At 43.9% G+C, this 25,280-nt stretch overlaps 1 protein-coding gene across 2 annotated transcripts in view; it reads right to left on the bottom strand.

Annotated features, from left to right (window-relative positions):
• Window positions 1–25,280, bottom strand: part of MBOAT2 (membrane bound O-acyltransferase domain containing 2) — a 123,487-nt gene that overhangs the window by 97,373 nt on the left and 834 nt on the right. The window lies entirely within an intron of this gene.

Here is a 25,280-nt window from a genome sequence, read left to right as displayed (position 1 = left end):
GGGAAAAAACTAAGACATCCAAATCAAATTCTGAATTTTCCACTGCTCAACTGGCCGTAAAAGCTGGGACACAGGGCTACTGATGCTGACCAAAATCAGCATTTCTTCTTTTTGTTCACGACGCTCTCAGAAAGGACATTTGTTTGATTTTAATTTTTCTCATCATTCTGATCAAACTACCACAGGCTCTTTATTCTACCAAACCAAAGTCTTAGTCTGAAAGCACAATGGAATTCTTGAACTGCGTCCTGAGCCCTGCCCTCCATCCTGAACTCCAGACTCACAGTCAGTGGTCTACTCAGCATTCCTTCTTCAGGTCTAACAGGCTCCCTAAGCTTAACACGGCCAAAGGAGACTCTGTATCCTTCCCTTCCCATGCTCCAAAAGCCATATCGCCCCTGGAGCCCCCATCGTTGACCAGCTGCTTAGGCCAACCACGCAGGACAGGCGTCGCGCCCCCGACTCCTCTCCCTCACGTACATCCCTCACCAGTAAGTCACGGCAGCGCCTCCTTCCAGGAGCCCCCGGGCAAGGCCGCTGCTCACACACCACACTCTGCTCCCCTGGTTCTCCTCTCGCGCTCCACACACTAACAAGATCTTCCTACAGGGAAACCAGATGAGCTAATTCCTCTGTTCAGCTCAGCAGACGGCCTGCCCCCACGTGTGGGCTGCCCAGGTGCCCTCTTCCAGAGGACGATGTGGAGAGTCAGGGTAGAAAAGAGAAGCGTCCATGGAGAGCCCTGACGAGCACCACCTCAGCCAGGTGTGATGTCAACAGCGCTAAGTCCGGTTGAAAGATGTGCCCTGGTTATGACGTGACGGAAGTGACACTGCACCTCTGTGCTCTGCTTCCCAGACATCCACCAGCCAGACTAGTCGTGAGGAGAACTCTGGACACACCCCACCTGAGGAGCTTTCTACAAAATCCCTGATGACTCTCAAAGCTGTCAGGTCACCTAAAACAAGGGAAGTCTGAGAAACTGTCAGTCCGGAGGAACCCAAGAAACATTGACGACTAAATGTAAGTGGGAATATCCTTCACAGGGTCCTGGGTCACAGGCAGGACCTTGTTATGGACTGAATATTTGTATCTCCCCAATTCATACACTGAAGCCCTAACCCCCAGTGTGATGGAATTTGGAATTGGAGCCTTTGAGATGTAATTAGGTCATGAGGGCAGGGCCCTCATGATGGGATTAGTGCCCTTATAAGAACAGACACCAGAGAGGGAGCTCCTGCCCTTCTCCCTCCCCAGACAACCAGACACACACACACACACACACACCAAAAAACGTCCACATGAACACACAGCAAAAAGGCAGCCATCCGCAAGCCAGGGAGAGAGGCCTCACCAGAACCTGACCACACTGGCACCCTGATAAGGACAATTGTGACAAAAGACCATTCTAATGTAACACATTAACAACAGGAAAAAGTGAATGTGGGTTATATGCGAACTTTCTATCTTCACAACTCTCTGTAAATTAAAAGAGTTCTAAAATTAAAAGTTAATTATTAACGGGACTTCCCTGGTGGCGCAGTGGTTGAGAGTCCACCTGCCAATGCAGGGGACATGGGTCCGATCCCTGGTCCAGGAAGATCCCACGTGCCGCAGAGCAACTAGGCCTGTGCACCACAACTACTGAGCCCACGCACCGCAGCGACTGGGGCCCGCGCACCTAGAGCCCGTGCTCCGCAGCGGGAGAAGCCACCGCAATGAGAGGCCCGCACACCACAGCGAGGAGTAGCCCCCGCTCACTGCAACTAGAGAGAGCCCGCGCGCAGCAGCAATGACCCAATGCAGCCAAAAATAAATAAAATTTTTTTTAAAAATTATTTTTTAAAAGTTCATTAAAAAAAATCCAGTGGCTTCCTATCCTATTTATATTCTAACCAAATTCCTGCCAAACTCTTTCAACTCAATACCTACTAGTCTGGTCTACCAAGATCACCTTCACAAGGGTTAGTCACACAAGAAAGTACCTATGCATTTGTCAAAACTGACCAAACTGTACACTTCAGATCTGGGTATATATGTTATACTTCAATAAACGTTTTAAAAAAACAGGATTGCCAAAATGAGAAATTTGATGACATGAAAATTACCCTTGAACTTGGTGGCTTAAAACAATAATATACCTTTTGCTCTTGAACCTGCAATTTGAGCACGACTAGGAAGGGAGAACTTATCTCCGCTCTCCTTGGCATCAGCCAGGGGCTGTAATTATCTAAAGGCTCACTCACTCTCAAGTCAGCTTCACATGGCCTGTGTGCCCTGGGCTTCCTCACAATACGGCAGGTGGGTTCAAGGACCAGCATTCTGAGAGAGACAGACAGACAGAAAGAGAGCCACACACACCCACAGCAACGGAAGCTGTAGCCTTTTAGTGACCTAACCCCCAATGTCACACAGCATCCACTGTACTCTCTCAGCTGAAACAGTCACAAACCTCGCCAGGTTCAAGGGGAAAGGAAATAAATCTCATCTCTTGATAGGGAGTGACAAGCACCAGAAATACTGCTGTGACCACTTGTGGAAAATAAAATCTATCACAGGTTGGAATATAAAGTTGAGGGAAGTCTCCAAAAGACACAGGTAGCAAGAGAGACAGAATTCATCCAAGAAACCAATATCTAATAGATAAGAGTTCCAGAAAGAAAACAATGACAATGACAAAGAAAACACAAGGAAGAAGTTATCTAAGAAGTAATTCCAGAGGATTTCCCAGAGATAAAGAACATGAGTCTTCAATGTGAACAAACTTACCAAGTATCCACACAGACACAATGTGAAATTTAAGAACATCAAAGAAAACAGAAGCTCCTACTACTCTTCAAGAAAGAAAATCAGGTCACCTGCTCGTTAAGAGAATTAGACTAGCATCAGACTTCTCATCAACAATACTACACGCTGAAAGATAATGGCACGATATCTTGAAAGTTGTAAGGGAAAGATATTTTCAACCTAAAGTTGCATGAAGATAATTTCAAATATATAAAGAGGCAGAAAACTTACTTTCCATGTAGTCTTTCTTGGGAAGTTACTTGGAGATGCCCTTCAGCAAAAGTAAAAGTCTAAACCAAGAAAGAAGGCAAGGATTCAAGAAATAATGAGTTTGGCTCATAGGTGCAGTAAAAGGAAGCTGCAGAATGCAAACTGTGGAGTAGGCCAGTAGAGCAGTCACCCCACATTTGAGATGGAAAGTGAAAGGCTCTAGAAGACCATTATCCAAGGAGAGAAAGATAAATTCTCGAAGTGCAGATGTTATCCCTAAGGGTGTGGAATTCAAATTTTATGTTAATAATATACTTTCCAAATTTCTACAATGGGCAAGTATTGTTAATTTTAATAACAAAAAAAAATTTTATATAAAGAAAATTTTTAAATAGCAAATTTAAATGACAGAAAACTATCTTTAAAGAGTTTTAAAATTTGCCTGCTTCTCTGCCTAAAACTAAGCCTTTGGAAGTTTTCTTCCTCCCAAAACAGAAACAATGACCATTAAAATCTTACGCTCCCCAGCCCACAAAACAAAGAAAATAGTTTTCTTTCCCATTTAACTGCCAACAAAAATGATCCGTTTTTAAGGGTTCCATTCTGTGTCCTACTAGAAGTGATTTACCAAACAAACCCGTAATTCTAAAAAAGTTATCCACTAAATAGTAAATCCACAAAAAAATTTTAAAAAAACCTTTCCATGATATACTTTTTTTTTAACCTTATTGAAGTATAGTTGATTTACAATGTCATGTTAGTTTCTGGTGTACAGCACAGTGAGTCAGTTTTATATAGATATGTAGATAGATACTCTTTGTCAGATTCTTTGCCCTCACAGGTTATTACAGAATGTAGAGTATGGTTCCCTGTGTTATACATTAGGTCCTTGCTGGTTATCTGTTTTATACATAGGAGTGCGTATGTGTTAATCCCAACCCCCTAATTCATCCCCCCCCCGCCCCATGTCGGAAGTAACCGACTCTCCAAAGCACTTACTGGCACGTGTGCCCATAGCCGTGGGAGCCACGCAGCACAAGTGTCACCAGCGCTGGGGTCTAGTCCAAGGCCTGCCACTCACCAGCCAGGAGGCCTGGGAGGCACCAGGCAGCTGTGCCCTCGCGGTCTGTCTGTCTGCAGCCAGAGCCTCGGGGCGCGGTCAGGAGGGGCAGTGGAGTGGGTGGAGCGATGAGAATGAACAGCACGTGCCCAGCACAGGCGGGCGCTCGCCGCGCGCCGGTGATGTCACACCATCTGCCCGTATTCCGAAATGTCATTCGTTGAGCAGTTGGAACGTGCGAGGCATCTTACATCCTCCACTAACTGAATAACACTCCCAGTAACCTGGGAAATAGTCACTACTCTCCCCATTTTAAGAACAGGAGCTCAGAAAATTACTATTTTCCAACGCACAAGTGCTAATTCTGGACTACGGGGCTGAAAGCGCCTGGCGTGTCCAGGGCCCATGCGGGGGGTGCTGCAGGGGCCCCGCCAGGGCCACGTGCTCCAGGCACACCCCTCCCGGGGAGGCAGGGGGACTTCTGGGCTGGTACCCACCACCCTCCACCCTGCAGCCACGGGGAGGCGCGCTTGCCCGGATGTTGAAGACCAGACCTGATCTTGAGAATGTGCGGTATGACATTTTAATCTGCAAGTGAAATCATGACTGGAGAAGCCCAGGGAAGCCCCAGGGTAAAGAAAGAGAAAGGTTGTCTCTGTCAGAGTTAATGCAGGTAATATTCGCCACAGTGAAAAAGGAGCACCAACATCATTACAGCCTTCACCGTGTCACCACGCGCCGTCGGAAGAGTATGTGACAACGCTGTCAGGGCACAGAAACGGCCGAAACTAAAGCATCGCTAAGGACGACAAGGAGCTTGGATTCAAGGACATCTAATGGGGGAGGCAGACAGGAAAGGGCTAATGACTGTCTACTAGTGACATGTGCCCTCTTCTTAAACTCTGTGAACATATGCACACCTTCCCATAAAACATTCACTTACTGTTCATATTGGGATATATCAAAAAAGACCTCACTGCGTATTTCAATAATAATTTCTCCTACTTTGTCCTTGCTTTTTTTTAATATATAAATTTATTTATTTATTTATTTTTGGCTGCGTTGGGTCTTCATTGCTGCGCGCGGGCTTTCTCTAGTTGCGGTGAGCGGGGGCTACTCTTCGTTGCGGTGCACAGGCTTCTCATTGCAGTGGCTTCTCTTGTTGCGGAGCACGGGCTCTAGGGCACGGGATTCGGTAGTTGTGGCACACGGGCTCAGTAGTTGTGGCTCACGGGCTCAGTAGTTGTGGTTCACGGGCTTAGTTGCTCCACGGCATGTGGGATCCTCCCAGACCAGGGCTCGCACCCGTGTCCCCTGAATTGGCAGGAGGATTCTCAACCACTACGCCACCAGGGAAGTCCCTGTCCTTACTTTTTAATTAGAAACACATCCTAACATGCGTAAACTATCCGTCACTCTGCAGGAGCCTAACTTCTTTACCACCACCTATGAATGTGAAGAAAAGAAACCTAGCGAAACCTAGATAAACTGAAACATTTTGGGTGTGTGCTATTTTGTTTAGCTACTTTCTTTGATGAAGCAGAAATTGTTTCAACTACTATTGTTAAAAATCTTAAACATGCATATATTAGTCCACTTTCCTTTCTTGGCATTCACTCTTTCTTATCTCCTCCTTGGTCTAAAAAGAATTTAAAGCAGATTCCCTTTTTCTGACTCCAAAACCCACATTCTTTCCAGTAAGCCATTCTTCTTCTCAAACAAATATCCATTCACTGACTGCTACAAGCCAACACTAGCTAGTCTAGCATTGGAGATTCAAGAGATAATGAAGAGTTCCTTCCCCCAAGAGCTTCCAGTCTACCCTAGTGAATAAACATTAAAGAAAAAACAAACACCTATTATAGTCCAGTACAATAACTGCTATAAGTAATGACATGCACAGGTGTTATAATAATAATGGCTAATAGGTATTCAGCATTTGCTATGTTCCAAACTCTTTACAGAGAAAATATCTTACAGAAGTCCTCCTCACAACAGGTACTACCTGCTTGGGGAACCCTCCGTTGCCCGGGCCTCCTGTTTCTTCTGGTGCAATGCTCCCCCCTCCCCCCCCCTCCCCACCCTCCCCATCCTCCCCATCCTCCCCATCAGAGGAGGAAAGACTTCACTAAACCTTTGGGGCTTTCTTTAGACCTGCCAGCCTCAGCCTGCTTCACTGTGTGGGAAGTTAACTGGGGAAGTTGCTCCTTCTGGGGAACCTGCAGGCGCCCAGCTCTGCCTGTGTTGGAGGAGTTAACCTAACTCAGGAGTAAAGTACTGGGAACTCCACGTGGCAGGACCCCTAAGTCACACCCTCCAACTCAGCTTTCATCAGTAAGGCTGACGGTTTGATCCACGTCTGACTCTTGTATCTCTCTCTCAGCCAGGGCTAAATTTGGCAAGAAAGGGTTATTAATTACTAGAACCTGAAAACGCCAACATGATCATTATCTCTATTTTATATATGAGGGAATGGAGGCTTCTACAGCTGAGAGAGGTTAAGTTTCCTTCCTAAAAAGCAGCAATATCACCATTTGAAACCACTGCCTCACAACAAGAGAAAAATAAGTTCCCAAACTGGTATTGCATTAAGCTTAAGCTGAAATTCCAAAAAGGAAAGAGCAGTTAATGCTAAAACAGGTCATTTGTTCTATCATTTGCTGCTGTAAATTATATTCAGTTAGCATCAAGAAATTAAAATCTAAAAAACACGTATCATCATCAGATTGATAGTTCTCTAATATAATAGACAAACCCGTATTGAGCACCTGCTATGTGCCAGGCACTGCTCCAGGCACTAGACAGTGGAAAAAGAAAAAAAAACAAAGTCCCTGCTCTCATGGAGATTACACTTTAGTGTGAGAGAAACAGACAATAAACAAATAAATGTATAATGTCAAAATGTACAAAAGAATGTAAGGTCGATATTTTAAAAAATAAGACTGACAAAGAGCAAAATGATAGGAGGTTCTATTTTGGGGATGGGGAGACCAGAGGAGGCCTCCTTTAGAAGGCCTTGAGCAGAGAGCTACAGCAAGTGAGGGAGCGAGCCGGACAGACATCTGGGGAGCAGGAACGTCAGGGCAAAGGCCCCAGGTGGGATCGTGCTCACAGTATTCAAGCAATTGTGAGAAGGCCAGTGGAGACAAAGTAGAGGTGAAAAAAATGGTAGGAAATGAGGTTAGAGAGGTCGGCAGGGCCGAATCATGGCGGGACCTGGGGGTCCATTCCAAGTGAGAAGAGGATTTCCCCACAGCGGTCTGAGCAGGGCTAGGACATATGATTTGCACTAAATGCCTACCATCACTTCCTTTACAAGATTAAAGTTATGTGATAATTTTTTGTTTCTTCTTCACCTACAAGTAGAGAAATCAAGAGAGTGGAGTTTTCCCTGTTATTCTCAGGAACATGAAGCAGGGCTTCTAAAAGGAGGAAGGAAAAATGGGAGTGTCTGCTCTATTAACCATGACCCCCGCTGGCAGGGGCTCAGGACCTCGGAGCACGAGGCAGGCAGACGGCACCAGCAAGGTGTGCAGGCGGCAGACACCAGTCTCCAGCATCCCTAACAGTACCAGCCGACCCGCCAGTGGTGTGGTTCCTCTTCATGGTGAGTCTAACTCTCTCAACACTAAACCAACTGGAATGGGAACCAAGCCTGCAAGGAGAACTGGTGAGCAAATGCTCTGAAGAGGTTGAGCATAAATCCTGCTGGTAGACTTCCAGATGGTTCGGAGTCTTAAAATGAATGTAATGTCATTTCTCTAAAAATTAGAAATATAATCATCATAAACTTGTATGCAATGTAAACATCTGACAAATGCCTGCAGAGGGAGGGCACCAGCAATGGAGAGAAGGAAGATCCGTCTAGTGGGGGAAATAACCTAGTAAACAGACACAGAAACAGAGCAGAAGATGCCCAGAGGCAAGGGATAAAAGGAGGCCACGCCTCTAAGGCATAATCTCAATCCTTTCAGCACTTGGTAAAGGCAGTGGGGAAAGCACAGGCACTGGACCAGAGCTGACACCACCCAAGCTGGGGAGTTCCGGTAACTTTCTGACTCATAAAACATTCAAGTACTGAAGAACAAGGCAATGTAACTTCTAAAGGGTGCAAGTATGAAGAAATAAACAGTGAAAACAACTTAAAATATTAAAGGAGAAAATAAACTGTAATAAATTAAAAGCAAAAGCAAAAGTTCTAATAATTGTTTCAAAACCAGTGATTCTGCACATTGTTTCAGACTCAGGAAACTTCTTTTCCTAAGGAAATAAACAAGTATGCACCAAACGAATATATAAAGAAATTTACTGCAATATCATGATACCAAAAAATTGTACACAACAGAGGAATAATTAACTATTTAATTAATAGTTAACTAGTTAATAGTTAATAATTAACTATATCCAAATGATGGAACATTATATTGGTTTTGAAAATCAATTGAATAAAATTGGAAGTGACTCACAAAGTGTTACGTAAAAACAAAAGGTTACAAAAATCTTACATTCAGTATGCAGGCAATTTTGTTTAAATATACACACACTAAAAAGAAAGGTAGCAAAAGGTGAAGAACAATGAGTGATTTTTAAATTTTCATCTTATACCTTTCTGTGTTTTATAAATTTTATACAATGAATATATATTACTTTTAAAATCAGATAGAAAACACACAAACTATATTCAGTTCCCTATTAGGATACAAAATACATTAGTGAAAACACACGAAATTGGAAATGCACACATGTCAAACACATCTACATGTTAGAAGGATCAGCTCCCAATGAGCAAAAAACAAAACAAAAAAAAACCCCTAATTTTGCCAACTTTTCAAGTTATAGATGAACTAAAGTTTGGTTTCACCCTGTTATTCAGCCCAAATCCACGATTTTGCTTTGCTCTGGATCTTGGCCTGTAAAAGGACAAAAAGGCCTAATGCCTTTTTCCTGGTCATTTCTATCTAGCATCCTTGAATTTCACACTTATCTCAATTTTATCACTTGAGATAGACTAATCTATCATTTCTTTTTTTTTTTTTTTTAATTGAAGTACAGTTGACTTACAATATTACATTACTTTCAGGTATACAACATAGTGATTCAATATTTTTATAGATTATACTCTATTTAAAGTTATTATAAAATATTGGCTATATTCCCTATGCTGTACAATATATCCTTGTAGATTATTCATTTTATACATAGTAGTTTGTACCTCTTAATCCCCTATCCCTATCCTGCCCCTCCCCGCTTCCCTCTCCAGACTGGTAACCACTAGTCTGTTCTCTAGATCTGTAAATTTCTTTTTATTCATTCCTTTCATTTTTCAGATTCCACATATAGATGATAACATACAGCATTTGTCTTTCTCTGTTAGACTTATTCCACCAAGCATAATACCCTCCAGGTCTATCCATATTGTTGCAAATGGCAAAATTTCATTCCTGTATACACACAAAAACACACACATATATATCCTCTTCTTTATTCATTCATCTGTTGATGGACACTTAGGTTGCTTCCATATCGTCACTGCTGTAAATAATGCTGCTATGAACGTTGGGGTGCACGTATCTTTTCGAATTAGTGTTTCTGTTTTCTTCAGATATATACCCAGGAGTGCAAGTGCTGAGTCATATGGTAGTTCTATTTTTAGTTTTTTGAGGAACCACCATACTGTTCTCCACAGTGGCTGCACCAATTTACATTCCCACCAACAGTGTAGGAGGGTTCCCTTTTCTCCACATCCTCACCAACATTTGTTATTTGTGGTCTTTTTGATGATGGCCATTCTGACAGGTGTGAGGTGATAACACTGTGGTTTTGACTTGCATTTCTCTGGTGATTAGCGATCTTGAGCATCTTTTCATGTGGCTGTTGGCCATCTGTATGTTGTCTTCGGAAAAATGTCTATTCAGGTCTTCTGCTCATTTTTTAATTGGGTTGTTTGGTTTTTTAATATTGAGCTATATGAGCTGTTTATATATTTTGGATACTAATCCCTTATTTGTCATATCACTTGCAAATATTTTCTCCCATTCAGTAGGTTATCTTTTTGTTTTGTCAATAGTTTCCCTTGCTGTGCAAAAGCTTTTAAGTTTAATTAGGTCCCATTTGTTTATTTTTGCGTTTGTTTAGTTTGCCTTCAGAGACAGATCCAAAAAAAGATTATGACGATTTATGTCAAAGAGTGTTCTGCTTATGTTTTCTTCTAGGATTTTAATGGTTTCCAGTCTTACATTTAGGTCTTTAATCCTACTGTCATTTCTGATCAGCAAAATAACACCAGTAATATAAACAGTGCATGTCATTCATATCTATTGTTCATAAATGAATATTAACTTTCAAATATATATATATATAGATAAGAATTGTACATTTAAATTGGTGTGAAATCACCTTGTGTGCCTATATATTAATATTCTATCAGTTAAAATATGAATATGTGCTTATTATCATGAGAGTAAAATGCTGTTATAACTGATGAGTATGAAACTATTAACAGGAAAGCAAATGAGTTAATGTGAGAGTTGAGAAAGGGTTCATTTATATGACAGCTTTAGGAAGAACATTATATTCACTGAGGAAAATTTTTATAAAATTTTTTATAAGTCAATAGGAGATTATAGTATTTTATAATTATATTATACTTATAAAATTGTTTAGTGTACTAACATAAAACAAAATAATCTTTAAGAACCGTATTCGATTTTTAGTTATTTAGTTTTAAATCATGAAAAACTGACCTTTTTTAATGAAAAAGCTCTATTTGGGAATTCTATACATCTTATGCAAATGAATTAAAAGCAGAATAATTAGCTCTGCCATCTCAATTTCACAAGGAGAAAGAATGCTAAACTCACACACAATAATATCCATAATGAATCATACATATGTAATAAAAATATATAAGGAGTATGGAAAAAAAGGTAAGTATTAAAGAGAATTGGGGTTCCCAAAACATGTTTTATTCTCACTAATTAAACCTGAGATCAGTAGTCTTCATAAGAATGTTTTAAAGAGAAAAACAAATACCGTATGCTAACACATATATATGGAATCTAAGAAAAAAAAATGGTTCTGAAGAAGCTAGGGGCAGGACAGGAATAAAGACAAAGACGCAGACGTAGAGAATGGACTTGAGGACACGGGGAGGGGGCAGGGTAAGCTGGGACGAAGTGAGAGAGTGGCATGGACTTATATACACTACCAAATGTAAAACAGATAGCTAGTGGGAAGCAGCCGCATAGCACAGGGAGATCAGCTGGGTGCTTTGTGACCACCTAGAGGGGTGGGATAGGGAGGGTGGGAGGGAGACGCAAGAGGGAGGAGATACGGGGATATATGTATATGTATAGCTGATTCACTTTGTTATAAAGCAAACACCATTGTAAACACACCATTGTAAAGCAATTATATTATACTCCAATAAAGATGTTAAAAAAAAAAGAATGTTTTAAGAAGAGAATTCCTATTGTTTTGAATCTACAAAGAAACAACTGTTTGCAGAAATGATTACAGGACACCATCAACCATTTTCAGGAGTGGAAGACAAAGAAATTTTTGAGATTTGTCTGGATAATATTCAGCTTTAACTCACTACTGATTTTAACACTCAGCCATCAGACATTTGACCAAAATTGTGATTTGAGGGACCCCTATTTCAAGGCAACCTTAGATAACACATTTCCAGCATTTCATCCACGTTCTTCAGTGATGCTCTTTTTCTCACGCCTGAACACAATAATCCATGAGTACCAGGAGTCCACTGAGCCTAAAGAAGTGGTATTCGGGGTACGCCTAGTGGTTTCTATCAGTGTCTCAAATATCACTGTCTCAAAGAACATGCCTATTACCAAATCAGCAATTTTATTTTTATTTTTAGTACATTCTAGCAAATAATAGAGGCAAAAAGCAATAAATCTTCAAACAAGTATGCAATGCTCTAAAGAGGGCAACCCTTGGAAACCAGGCTTTCAGGTGCAGGGCTACCCATCCCAGGACAGCTAGAAACGTTCACTCATGAGCCTCTGCATTTCCAAAGTAGAAGATTTAGGGGTAGCAATACCTAATTTACTAAAGTGTACTTGTTCATAAGCCAACCATGTGAAGACAGACGGAATGTCCCCAACAATCCAAAAGGTGACCATGAAGAGGTGGGCTTATTCAGACCACTTCCGGATTGTTCCAGAAAGTCTGTAAGCACCAAGATGACAAACCTTCTAACCATGACAGCTACCCAGAAATGGCCTTGGCTGCCCTAGCGAAGGGAGCAAGCTCTCCAGCACAGATGTGTTCACGCAGAAGCCAGAAGGCCATTCACCAGAGACTCCCATGAGGATTTCGTTTCACACAAGCAGTTCACACCAAAGGTGCGATGACCATGATCGCCGACATTTACAGAGTGCTTCCTACCCACGAGGCTCAGCAATGCAGATAAAGCAAGGTTCAAGCCACTCACACAGAACCACAGCTCAAATCTAAGCTGGTTCCTGAACCCACGGTCTTAACTGCTAGACTCTTAACACACGAAACCTGTTTGCTTTTTAATCAGCTGCATCAGACCCCGCCCATCTCCCCTCTAGTCTCTGCAGCTCGAGGCCTCACAAAAAGCCTGGCCATCAATCAATACTTATTCAAGGGGCGAGCCTGCCCTGCTTTCCGCTTTCCTTGCTTCCTTAACTACAAGTCGCACTTCTGCTCTGGGATGCCAGGAAAATTTATCCTTCAAGATTCTGGCTCAGACGTTACCTTGCCCTGACCAATCCAAGCCCGAGTTACGGCTGTTTTTCCCTAGACGATGCCAGCATGGCGGAGCCTGCCCTGCCCTCCCACAGACGAGCCACATTTACCAGCCCTCACCCCACCCACATCCTTGCTGTGACCTGTGGCCATGGGACAGAGCTCTGGCAAAAGGAAGGACGGTCAAAGTAACGCGCATGTGCCACTTCTGGCCCACAGCTGCAGCCACAGGGGTTCTTTCCCCCCTTGTCTGCTGGAGGACTGAACCCCCTAAGTTCTCAAGGTCTGGCTGCCAGACCAGCAGCAGTAACGTCACCTCGGAACCTGTCACACTTGCAAACTCGGACTTAACTGAATCAGAAACTCTGGTCATAGGGCCCAGCAACCTGTGTTTTAACCAGTGTCACAGGGGATGCTCATGCAACCTCACGCTTAAGGGCCACTGCCCTCAACAAACCAGCCTCAACTGCAATCAGGCGATAAGGCCCCAGGTAGCAGAACAGTGTGTTGGAAGGAACACTGGTCTCTGTAGGACCAGGTGAAGTGGAACTATCCACCAATCTGGACCATTTACATCAAAACTTATGTGAGAACACAGGTAGTCTATTACCTTTAAAGGCCCTGACTTATTGTTGGGGCTCCCTGCAGCAGCTTTATCCAAGCTACGTCCAGCATCTCTCTTCTGACACACCTTTGCATGCTGTGCAGATGCGTCAGTCTTTCTCTTCCCTCTAGACTAGAAGCTCAGGAGCCAGACCAGCTCTCACTCATCTCTGCATCTCTCCAGGGCCTAGAAAACCCCTGGCCTATACCAGGTGCTCGATGAACAACAATACCTACTTACCCTTTTCCATCTTTACTGCCAACGTGGTAATTCGTAATATCTAAAATGATACCAATAAGCCAGCAACTTCCTTTTATAAAAATGTTCTAAAAGTAACAGCACTCACTATAGACTAAAACTTCCCAACTCTACGATTCTCAGAATGATGCCAATTTGTCAAAGGTCTGTCTTCGGCACTGCTGCTACCTTGTTTCCTGGGGTCCCAGTGTGAGAGAAGGCTCTTAATTCTGATCCAGTCCATCCTCCCCGATATATAACTTATACTAATACACATTTGGTTTTCCCTTGCTGTACCTTGCCCTGCTGCTCACTGTTTACTGTCCAACGTAAAGATAGCTTATCTCCTTGCTACCCACGGTACTAGCCTAGCCAGGGCGCTGGTCTGTACGACATTCTCCTTCATTTTACAAGAGCTGAAAGGTGCATTTACCAAATCTGGAGTTAGGGACAAAATGGGCAAAAGCAATTTAATATTTTCATTATTTTCCAGAGGTTCCTGCTTTCAATAAAATCAATACAAAAAGGAAAACAATCCAAGACCAGCCTTCTGGCACTATTCTAATCTATTTTGTCTTTGCTGAAATGGTCCCAACGTCCTTCTGTGTTTAATATTCCGAGCAGGATTTTTTTTCTAAATCGACTCACATGTTTCCTACCAAATGCCACATTCCTAACAAAGTTACTGCATCAATCATTTCATGGTCCTATGTGCTAAAACTGAGCCTGTGCCAAAAACCTACTTGGAACAGCATATTTATTTCCCCATTAATTTATATTCCCTATACCTTAAAAAAGAACTCGAACTCTTTAGAAATGAATCCTTCCAATCCATATGGAAAAGTGTAACAAATACCCAACGACACCGACAATACCCAAAAATTCTGTTCTTTAATTTTGACTAGTTTATCAGAATTTCCATTCAAATCTAACGGAAGGCTGAAGCTCAATGTTGTGATGCCAAATATACCAAGATTTTCCTTTACTATGTGGCTTTTAAAATATTTTCCAAGAACAAAAGGAGAAGACATAACTAGTCTCATACTACAGGAAAGCTACAGGGACCGCATAGAAGGATGGTAATCTTAGACTGAGGACACTTAGCCATCCCCAAAGATACTAAATACCAGCCAAAGGGTACTTCTACCTTGTCCTCTCGGCTCTACGCAGACACCAAAAATCTTCGTGACTTCTATCCTTGGTAAGCAGCTAACATGAACAGCTGTGCCAGTCCCAGTATTAGAAAAGGCACCCTAACACTTGCAGTGAAACACACTGTAGATTAAACTTAAACTCCAAAGCCTGAACAGTTATCACGAGATAAAATATGCTGGCCAAAATTCAACGTACACTTTAAAAACCTGAAAAATTGGTAGGGGCTTATTGGGCAATCAAGACCTTTCCAAGAGACTTTATTCTCTACTAGCTAGACATTTTTTTTTTAACATCACACCCATAAGATAGCCTTGACCACTTAGGCCAGTTAATAATTGAAATACTGGATCTGCAAAAAGAACAAAATGATAGCGGTGTGAAAGTCCAACCTTCCCACTTTAATGGGATATTAACTTTCAAGATTATTTCTAAGGTGTGACCCTCTCCAAATGACTAGAACTAGTCATACAAAATTTAACCTGAAATCCTGCTGGCCAGTTTAAGGACGAGATTACTAAGTGATGAAATACGAGAATTACATCTTCAACAATCCCATGACATGGTTCGCAAGCCTTCTGCAGCCCTGACTGCCCTGCTGTGGTTATAATCGGGCCTGTCAAGGTTCCTCCGACATCTCAGGAGAGCACAGCGCTGCTCAGATTGGAATGACTGCCACCAACTGTAACAGAGACTGCTACCTACTTCCTGACGGCCAATGAGCTAAATCTGGCCTAGCTATGTTGTTTGGGCTCAAAAAACAGAAGACTTAAGAAAACTTGAGCCAAAGTTTCAAAAATCACAAATTTTCACCAAAAAATCCAGAATTCCAGCTTCCCTTGAAAAATCAGCTTCGGTAACCATCAGCAAATGTGAGGGGGGGGGCTTTCCTTTTAGCCTGGGCATGGGATTTCCATGTGGTCATGCTGCCCATATCTCAAAAAATGGCCGCATCTACATTCATATCCATTCATGTTCCTTGCCCGGCAACCTCTAGACACGTGAATTTGGAATTTATGTTGGCACTAACTACTTCACCTAAGCCATGACCTCATCGGGTAACAACACCTTACAGTAAACAGAAACTCCCATGGTTTATTCATAAAATTTAATCCTGGTCTCAGGCAAGTCTCCTTCTATACAGTTAACTTCGAGAACTTCACTGCAAGTCTTTACATTTATCTTTGAAATTTGATGTTGGTAAATCAGATACATTGAACTCAATCACTATTTATTGTGCACCCAGAGGACGAGCGGTTTTGAAACTAGTGGTTTTGCAAAAGGCAGAGCCTCGGGCTTCCCTGGTGGCGCAGTGGTTGAGAGTCCACCTGCCAATGCAGGGGACACGGGTTCGAGCCCTGATCTGGGAGGATCCCACATGCCGCGGAGCAACTAGGCCCGTGAGCCACAACTACTGAGCCTGCGCGTCTGGAGCCTGTGCTCCGCAACAAGAGAGGCCACGACAGTGAGAGGCCCGCGCACCGCGATGAAGAGTGGCCCCCGCTCGCCGCAACTGGAGAAAGCCCTCGCGCAGAGACGAAGACCCAACACAGCCAAATAAATAAATAAAAATTACATTAAAAAAAAAAAAAAGGCAGAGCCTCTCTCTCCAGTTTTAACAAGGTAAGTATCACCTGAATGTCTTTAATATGCTTAGTTTTACCTATAACCTACCTTCAAAAAGAAACTGAAAGGATTCAGAATTTTTTGTTTGTATAAGCTGGGGGCTATTTATTTTAAAATAACATGTAACTGAGTAACTTAAATATGTCTAAAAGTATATATTATCTACAACTCTGACCTTCTACAGATATCTAGTTTGGCACAGAAAACCTCTAAAAACTAAAAAAGTTTCTGTGGGATTATGGATTAAAACAGAAAGTATGTGGCATCTCTGTCCGATGCCGAGACAGGAGCAAGGCAAGCTGGTCAGAGGCCCACACGTTCACGGAAGAGGGAGGTCTGTCTAGTTGGCAACTGGGCTGGCCCCTGGCTTCCTCACTCCACAGGGACACAGGCCGCCCAGGGAGGATCCCTTGATGACACCTGCTGCCGGCCAAAAGCCAGGCTTCCCCGGGGGACAAGGGGTTGGAGGGGTAATATCCGCAAAGAGCCCTCTTGCAGGGCCCCCCCCCCCCCACAGGGCTGTAAGGACAGCCCTTTGTTCTTTCTGGAGAAAGACAGTTCTGCACTCTGAAGGCTTCTTTTTTTTCTGAATAGCTTGATAACAATGCTGATAGAGCTTCTCTTTCCAGTCACCCCTTATCACCCAACAGTGTAATGACAGTGTAATCGTTAGCTGGGGATACTGGTACCTCTCACGGTTATCTTCATTTTCCTTTGAATCATCAGTCACATTCCTCCAAAATTCTTCAATGCTTTGCACATCTCCTTTTAAGTAACCCTCCTGAGGAAAGTAAAAGTCAGCCAGGAAGGTTTACACAGCTTCCTTCTAACCCACGGAGATGTACTGTGCAGCCCTTTACGTAAACACTCACAGCAGAGGCACCCCGTAACTCTTGCGGCTGCGCAGCTAGGAGGAAGCACGGCAGTGCCCACACGGAGGGACCGAGTCACAGTGACCTGACCCCGATCTGCGGAGCTCGGCCAGCTGGGGAGCCGAAGGAGCGCCAGAGACAAGGCAGCACCCCATCCAGGGAGGGGACGCCACTGCTGTCCTGACCCCACGACCAGCCTTCCAGCCGGGGAGGGTGTGGGTGCCAATGAAAGATGCTGGAAAAGTGAAGTGTCCCCGGGAAAAGGATCCCCGAGAGCCCCTGGCGCAGGGCTGCTCAGAAGCTGGGCACGGGTACCACCCCGGCCGGGAGCCTCCGCCTGGCCGCCCGGCCAACCCCTCTGGTAGCTGCTGCCTTGGAAAGTGTGAGAACCACTGCATTAAACCGCAGCCACCTTCTCCTCTGTATCCCGCACGGCCAGCACGCTGTCCGGCACACGCCGGACACTCCAATGCCTGCAGGATGCATCACGGCAAACGGGCACTGCAAACCCTGATGCACCCGAGGCACGTACACACCGTGTCCTCCACAAGCCCTGGAAAAGCAGCTCTGCAGCTGCAACACCCAGCACGGACTGAGCTCCGTGTGCTCGGCCCGCTGCTGGCAGGACCCCTGATGCCAGCCTCAGCCCTGTGGGAGGGGCCCTCACCCACCCCGGGATGCAGACCAGGGACCTGCCGCTTAGGAAAGCGCAGTCAGTGCCTGGAGCGCCCCGCCAATCAGTGATGAGCGGAACTTTAGCAGGTCTGTGCTCCTCACCACGCGAGCCGCTCACTCCGGATGCCCTCGTGCCCACGGCGGTCCTGAGCGCGAGAGAGGCAAACCTGAGTGACAGGCCCTGTGCCTGAGGAACTTACACCCTGGCAGGGAGGCGCGCGAAGTAAGCAAAAAAAATGACATGCTGCAGGTGCCGTCAGAGCAGGGAAAGCCGAGGCAACTCCCCCGAGGCCCCGACTGACAAGGACAAGGGCGACCAGATCACGCCAACCAGCGGGGGTTCTCGGACCACCACTTCCGAGAGCGAGGAGGGTACACACCCTTGACAGGCAGCTGTGGAAAGGGGCAAAGACCCCCAACATGTGCCCCTTACCCCACTCCTGAAAGAGCCAGATCGAGGCGATGCTGGGCTTTTGCTTGGAAGACACAGGAGAGGCTGGGGGAGCCCAGAGCGAAGGACAGAGGTTGAGCAGGACGACTACCTGTCTACCTTCTCTTCGAGCTTCTTCTGCAGCGCCAGCCTCACTGCAGAACCGCTGCCGAGGTTCGAGAAACAGCTCCTGGAAGGGGCTCCGCCGGGGATGCCCACAGCCTCAGGCAGCAGCATGTACTTACCTACCGCCTGTGCCCGCGGTAGACGCGCACAGTGGCCCCATGGGCAGTGACGCGCGACTGGAAAGGATGGGGCAGATCTTTAAAAGCTTCACCCAGGAGGCATAAGCTTTAGCGGAGTATCGCAAAATATGGGTTTGCCGACCCCAAGGAGTGTGGAGGGGATTCCAGGCAGAGGAAATAGTTTGATCAAAGGCATGGAGTTAAAAGATAAGAAAACGTATTGGGGGAACTTAACTGGTTCTGCAGGTCCTTTGGGCAGCAGACCAGGCAGGACTGCACTTCCAGCCCGGCCACTGCCACGTGCATGGGGGCTTCTGGCAATTTCCTGCTCCTCTGGGGAGAGAGTGTGGGTGTGTGAGGGGTGGCCAAAGTAGGGGCAGGGCCCGAATAACAGAAAAGGAGCTGGCAGCCATATTCGGGAGGTTCTAGGCCTCTCCTGTGGGCCAGGGGTTCCCAGAGGTAAGCAGGCCTGAGAATGGGTGGGGCAGGGCCTCTCACAGGGCAGGCCTCTCAGCCCAGAAGGACCCCAAAGTTAGACTTCTGACATTTTCTACACATGAGGTTACACATGCAGTCACTAGAGATACAATGACAGGACTGGAAAGGGACAAGGACATCATTCAACTGAAAACTGGGGGCCGGCCACACTGCCTAGTGTGCACTTATGAATTTTATTCTTCCCGTATATTGTGACTATATTGTCAATAGCACAATTACACTGCATGACCTTTTGGAGATTACAAGTTAATCGGTTAAATGCAAACATTTTAAAAATGTGTCACACTTTGATAACCTTTTAGTAATATGGAGAACCTTAAAAAAATGTGGCCAGGTAGCTCTCTACCTCTGATGGTAGGAGAAGGTGGGTAAGAATGAGCCTGCTTAAAAATGTAGGTTCCCTGGCCCTCACTGGGTAGCTCTGGGTAGAGCCTGGGAATATATAACAACAATCCCACATGATTTTTGATACAAGTGGTCTCACAGCCACACTTGAAAAAGCACCGCACAGGGCAGCAGGGAAGCTGCGAAGAGGTTTAAGCAAGAAGTCACTAATCAGTATTACACAGTTTGCCGCTGGATGTGGCTATTAGTGCGGCAGGCAGAAGCCTGATTATAATGGTTGTGAGCGTGAGCAGAGATTAGCAAGATTCAACTGTTCTTTCAAAACATGCGACTGAGAAGAAAGAGACAGAGTAAGAATGTGCCTTAAGGGCCTGACAAAGGGTGTTTTGTTTGTCTTCATCACGTAGAGAGACGAGTAACACTCACGTAAAGGACACACCAGTAATCACAACGTCCTGCACAGGATTTCCACGCCTCCAGACCCACTCTCTGTGTCCCCAAAGTATCAACTTGCCCTCTGAAGGAGGCACCAGCAGGAAAGAGAGGATGGGAGGGAGTGGGGTATTCATCTCCCCTCACCCCCTCCCTCAAGCCCACCGCAGGCTGGATGGGTCCCTCACTGGGGGCCACAGCTGCTCCTGGCAGGAGCCCCCACAGCTCCCCTCGTGGGGTTCGGACCCCCTTAGGGCTCTGCCCTTCCTTCCTCTGGCCCCTCCAGGCCTAGAGGAGCTGGTCCTGGGAGACCACCCTATTCCTTGCTGATTTCCCTAAACCTGCCCATATCTTAGTAAATGGTTCTTAAAGTCTCCTTGGTTACCTAGTTCAATCTGTCTCCTACCAGAACCCTGCCGGATACATACAACACTAAGCAGAATATAAATGCCAGAAGAGTGCCAAATCCAAAATGCTACTGTGGTTCAAATACAACAGCAGTCACATCAGATGGGATTCAGCAAAAGATTCATCTGCGAGGTGCACTGGATGCGGGCTTGGAAGAACAGTGAGGGTTCTGATAAGCAAAGGAGGGGGGTACATCATTGCCGCCTATTCAGATCTCCTGAATCCGAATTCTATCTTTCTACACATCAGCTATCCCTCCCCTTTTCCAAACCCTACACATTTACCAAAGCAGGACCCATGTCATTCGTAAAATCATTAAATGATCACTCTGCTGGGGGCCCTGTTTACAGCTTGTTTTATTTTAAAGAAGTCTTGCCAAGTTCTATCATCGTAGACTCCCACCTGTTAAATCGACTGCAGGCAAAGCTGTGTGTGAGCTGTTTTGATTATTTCCCTGGAAAGTCAGCCCTGATGGGCCACAGTAAACAGAGACTAGGGTTATTTGTACCTATCCAGGCAGTAATAACACAGGAAGCATTTTTAAAGCAGGGGACAAAGAACTCTTGAACAGTGAGGAAGCAGAAAAACCACTTTTGACTCCAAATTCAAAACGAGATTTTAATCCTAGTTTAATCACTGTGTGGGGAATAGGACTGAACCTGAGCCTGATATTTCCCTTCCTAAAAAGGAAGTCCTAGAGATTTAAAATGGAATATATGTGAACAGATGTTAACTTCCCAAAAGAAAAATAGAAGACAAATTCCAAATATTTCATAATTTGTAAAGAAGGAAGGAACGTGCAGCAGATGTATACTAGGAGCCAGGTACTTTACATAGATTATGTATTTTAATCTCCACAATAATCTACAAATAGCTACTATTTATTATCTTTATTTTATAGGTGAGGAAACTGGGCCTTAAAGAAATATACAGTAATTTGCCAACAAGCACAAGGCTGGCAGAATCTGGTTCCAAGCCAGTCATCACCACGGCATGACTACTTCCTACCGATGAAGGGAAACAGACACAGGGAAACCGACACGGACTACAATTCAGGGCACGCGGTCCTTTGCCTCACTGCCTCAGATTAACCACAGAGGCGGTTTCAACTTCAAAATTTATTAGTCCATTTTCCTCCCCTGAGTTCATATTTATACTCCCTCCAACTCAGTCCAAAAGGAATTTGAGGCAGCTTGAGGAAACAAACACAGAATCATGGGATTTTAAAACTAAGTGCAACACACATTTTACACAGGGGGAAACTCATTTATGTAAAGTGACATTTCTAAAATTAGGTAACTGACAGGGCCCAAAATACAGATTCAAGATTCTCAGGCCCATATGCCTTCCTGATGAAAAGGAATCTTCCACAGCAGATTGCCTCAGTATGGCAGGGCTCTCAGGATGAAGGCTGAGGCTCATTACGGGCGTAAAAGTAGACAGGAGCGACAAATGAGTTAAATATTTATGTCCAAAACCTAAAGCATTCAAATGGCAACTTTAAAGTAAAATAGACCTTTGATTTGCTTGTTTTGTTGCCATTCACCTTCTTCTCCTAAAAGTCAGCATCTTCAAAAGGCTCAAAACTGAGAACGTCATTTATGTCTTCATCTATAAAATGGGGTTCATCACAGCACAGAATCGTCAGAGGATTAAGGCAGTTAATGTTCTAAACTATTCTTTTCCCTAATATACTATTTCACTTCATTGGTTGTTTACATGGCATGGGGCGGGGGAGAATATACAGCAACCCGTCAATCAACGAAATGACCAAAAAGAAGGAAACGAGGATTCTCCCCCTGTACACACACGGCTTTCCCCACTCCAGCCATCACCACCAGCACTTGAGTGTTGGGAAAGCCCTTCCTCTCCACCCCGTCCTCCAAAAACACACTGGCAACCTGCATCTAAAACATGGATCTGTCAAAATGATTTGCCACATGTTCAGAATAGAAATTGAAATGGACCTTTGACTCAAATGCTTAATACCATACGTACATACGTACCCGAAGCTAACACACTTCAGGACGTGAATTTTATCTGACTTCATAAGGTGTTGTGAGGACGCAGGAAAATAATATAACGCATGTGGAAGAGATCTGAAAACTGTAAGATGTTACCCGTGATCATTATTACCTGACTTGGCAGGATTGGTTACAACAGCTGGTCCTTCTTCCTCCCTCCCCCAAACCTTTCCGAATATCTCGAGTCTCCCTCTTGCCCCCTCTCCCAGCCCCAAAAAGTTCAGCACGTCATCTCTAAAACAAGGACCCTGTCCCCAGACAGGACTGTTCGATGAGGTCAGTCTCATCCCTCACTGGCTGTCGGCCAAGTATGCCATCCTGGACATCACGTCACCAGGGAATCTTACTCCAATTTCATAGTAATTACAGCATCAAGGGAAATAAGGAAAGAAAAATGGTTTAAACGGAAAGGAAAGGAAGGGTAAAGAGAGGGAGGAAGAAGAGGGCTAGAGAGCCCCTCAGTCTGATAACTCAGAAGTGAGGTAAGTCAAATGCAATAGAACATATATATTCAGGTTAAAAAATAAAAACAAAAAAACCTCTTAAAAATAATAGGTTGATCTGGACACAATTATTCTCCCTTGTTTGGTATTCATGTTGGAGTTTTTAAAAAAGTCACCACATAGCCAACTAATAAAGAATACGATTCTGTTCAATGACACCTGATGTCTTCTCGATAGCACGTTTGGCCCTTGTCTCTCCCTCAGGCCAAATCCCCCCAGATATTCCTTTAATGATAACTAACCGCTCTAGAAATAAAGTCGCCTGGAATGCAAGGCCTAGAAAGGGGAAACATCAGATGCTAAACACTTCCCATCTTAAAGCATCATCGAACCTCACTAAATACCAGATTTTATATTTTTATTTAAATGTAAGACCTACTGAACAAATACTACGGTTACCTCAAGGTCACTCCAGAGTTCTCAGAAAAGAGGAAAGAATCCAGGAGCCTAAGGCAGGCAAAATCTTTTGTCCCTGTTCCTTGCCTGGTCTTTACTGCAACATATTTCTTCCTTTTTCTCCTACCTGACCCTGCAACCTGCATTCTTCTATTCCATACATACCAGTACTTTCTATCATTTCATGAATTCCACACTCACTCTAGTAAGAAAGTTTAACTATTTCTCTAAGGTCCTTCTCTTCCTCTGACATCAAATAACTGCTTTTATAATTTCCTAAATTTTCAAAACACTGTCAATTAGCGCATACCAAATTAACACACTAACAAGTTATATTTTTACACTTTTCATTTCCTGATTTGTCTTTTTCCTGTTGAATCACACTATTTGATTACAACTAATTCTTAGGCTTTCTCTCAACTGGGACCCAGTTATTTACATGTTACCAAAATTCATTTCTATTTTGCTCAACTTCAAAATAATGGCTCAGTGACTACTTATTCATCCAATTTTACTAAATGAGTTTTCAGTTATTCCAAGTGCTTTATCAGCAAAAAAGTCAATTCTTTGGTGCTTCAGAGAAACAGTTTATTACTACCATAAAAAGTTAAGGCTTGTGTGGTATTAATCTAATATTCTTAAGACTTGCTAAGAGAAAACAACCCAAAATACAAGTGGCTATGCAAATTCAGAACGGTCTCAAGAGAACAAAGGTGTCCAAGGTACCAAATCAAAACCTGTAGATAATAAAGGAGGAAAGTCAAAATTTTAAGTCCTGTCCCCTTCCCTTGATTCTCCTGCTTATGTCAGCACTAAAAAGAACTTGCTCTGGATTGCTGAGATTTTTAAATGAGGTTATTATATTAAATCACTTTTAAAGGCACAGGCATTATATAAATTAGAAGGCATGAGCACAGTAGAGAAAATACTTCATCGTGATAGGGAGAGAGAAAATGAAACAGAGAAAGAGGGAGAAAGAGAGCATAATCTTGTACCCTACAATAAGTGAAAAGCTATAGGCCTATCTCTCTTGCTCTCATTGGCAAAACAATTTTTAAACAAGATACCTACCCTGCATTTGCTGATACCCTGGCAGCAACCTACTTAAGTCAAGGAGGGTTGTAATACACTAAAAGGCCATACACTGTGCTTCACTTCAGAAAAGTGAGAATTCTCCACAGGGCTGAGAAGACGAAAAACCATAAGTTCTGATCAGTTTATTAATAAACAGAGAAGACTACTTTCTTATAGTGTGCGATTAATTTCATTAGTGGCACTTTAATCTGTTAACAAGATTCACATTATAATTGTAGTTCAAGATGTATGGGGCCTAGGTATTTACTAAGAACCAACAGCTATTACTGAGCTATAAGTAAGGAATTCAGATCTGAACAGAGGTAGAATTTTTTTATACTCATTGAACATACTTTTATTTTACTTTTTAAAACACTGAAGCACAAAGCACTTAGTGTCATAACGTTAGACACAGGGGTCGTTTCCCGTCTTGCTGCTATGAAACGGAGTCTGGACACAGAGGAATCCAGTATTATAAATGAAATCCCTGATGACATCAATGACAGCAACACATTCGGGAGGACAGTGAACCCGGATCCCTTGGAAAGTGCAAACACTTCTAGATCAAGTCCACTTGAAATAATTTTAAGCAAAATTTTCAGTGCACTACCTCTAGCCTGGGGCTAAAGCAATTATCTCTGCCCCACCAACTACCCTAAATGTCACTCTGACAAATACTCCCAAACTTTCTTTTCTGAATAAAAATGGCGCTGCTTTTCCCACACAATCCTGTTTATATCTCAGTAACCCTTAGGCCCTTCATGCAAACTCAAAGTGAGGACTTAAATGTCACTCTTCCCTATACTGTGTCAAATGCTTTTTTGGGGGGGGGGGGGCGGGGGCGGAGGTGTTTCCATCTACAAGGTTGCCACTTTCTCCGCTAGACACCCTGGGATCATTAACTCACTTTGCCTTTTCTTCCTAACCCCTGCCTGCCTTGCCCCAAACTGTTGCCTCTCTCTC

The sequence above is a fragment of the Balaenoptera acutorostrata genome, chromosome 12 (assembly GCF_949987535.1).
Source record: "Balaenoptera acutorostrata chromosome 12, mBalAcu1.1, whole genome shotgun sequence".
Lineage (NCBI taxonomy): Eukaryota > Metazoa > Chordata > Mammalia > Artiodactyla > Balaenopteridae > Balaenoptera > Balaenoptera acutorostrata.
This window is presented reverse-complemented; position numbering and strand designations above follow the sequence as displayed.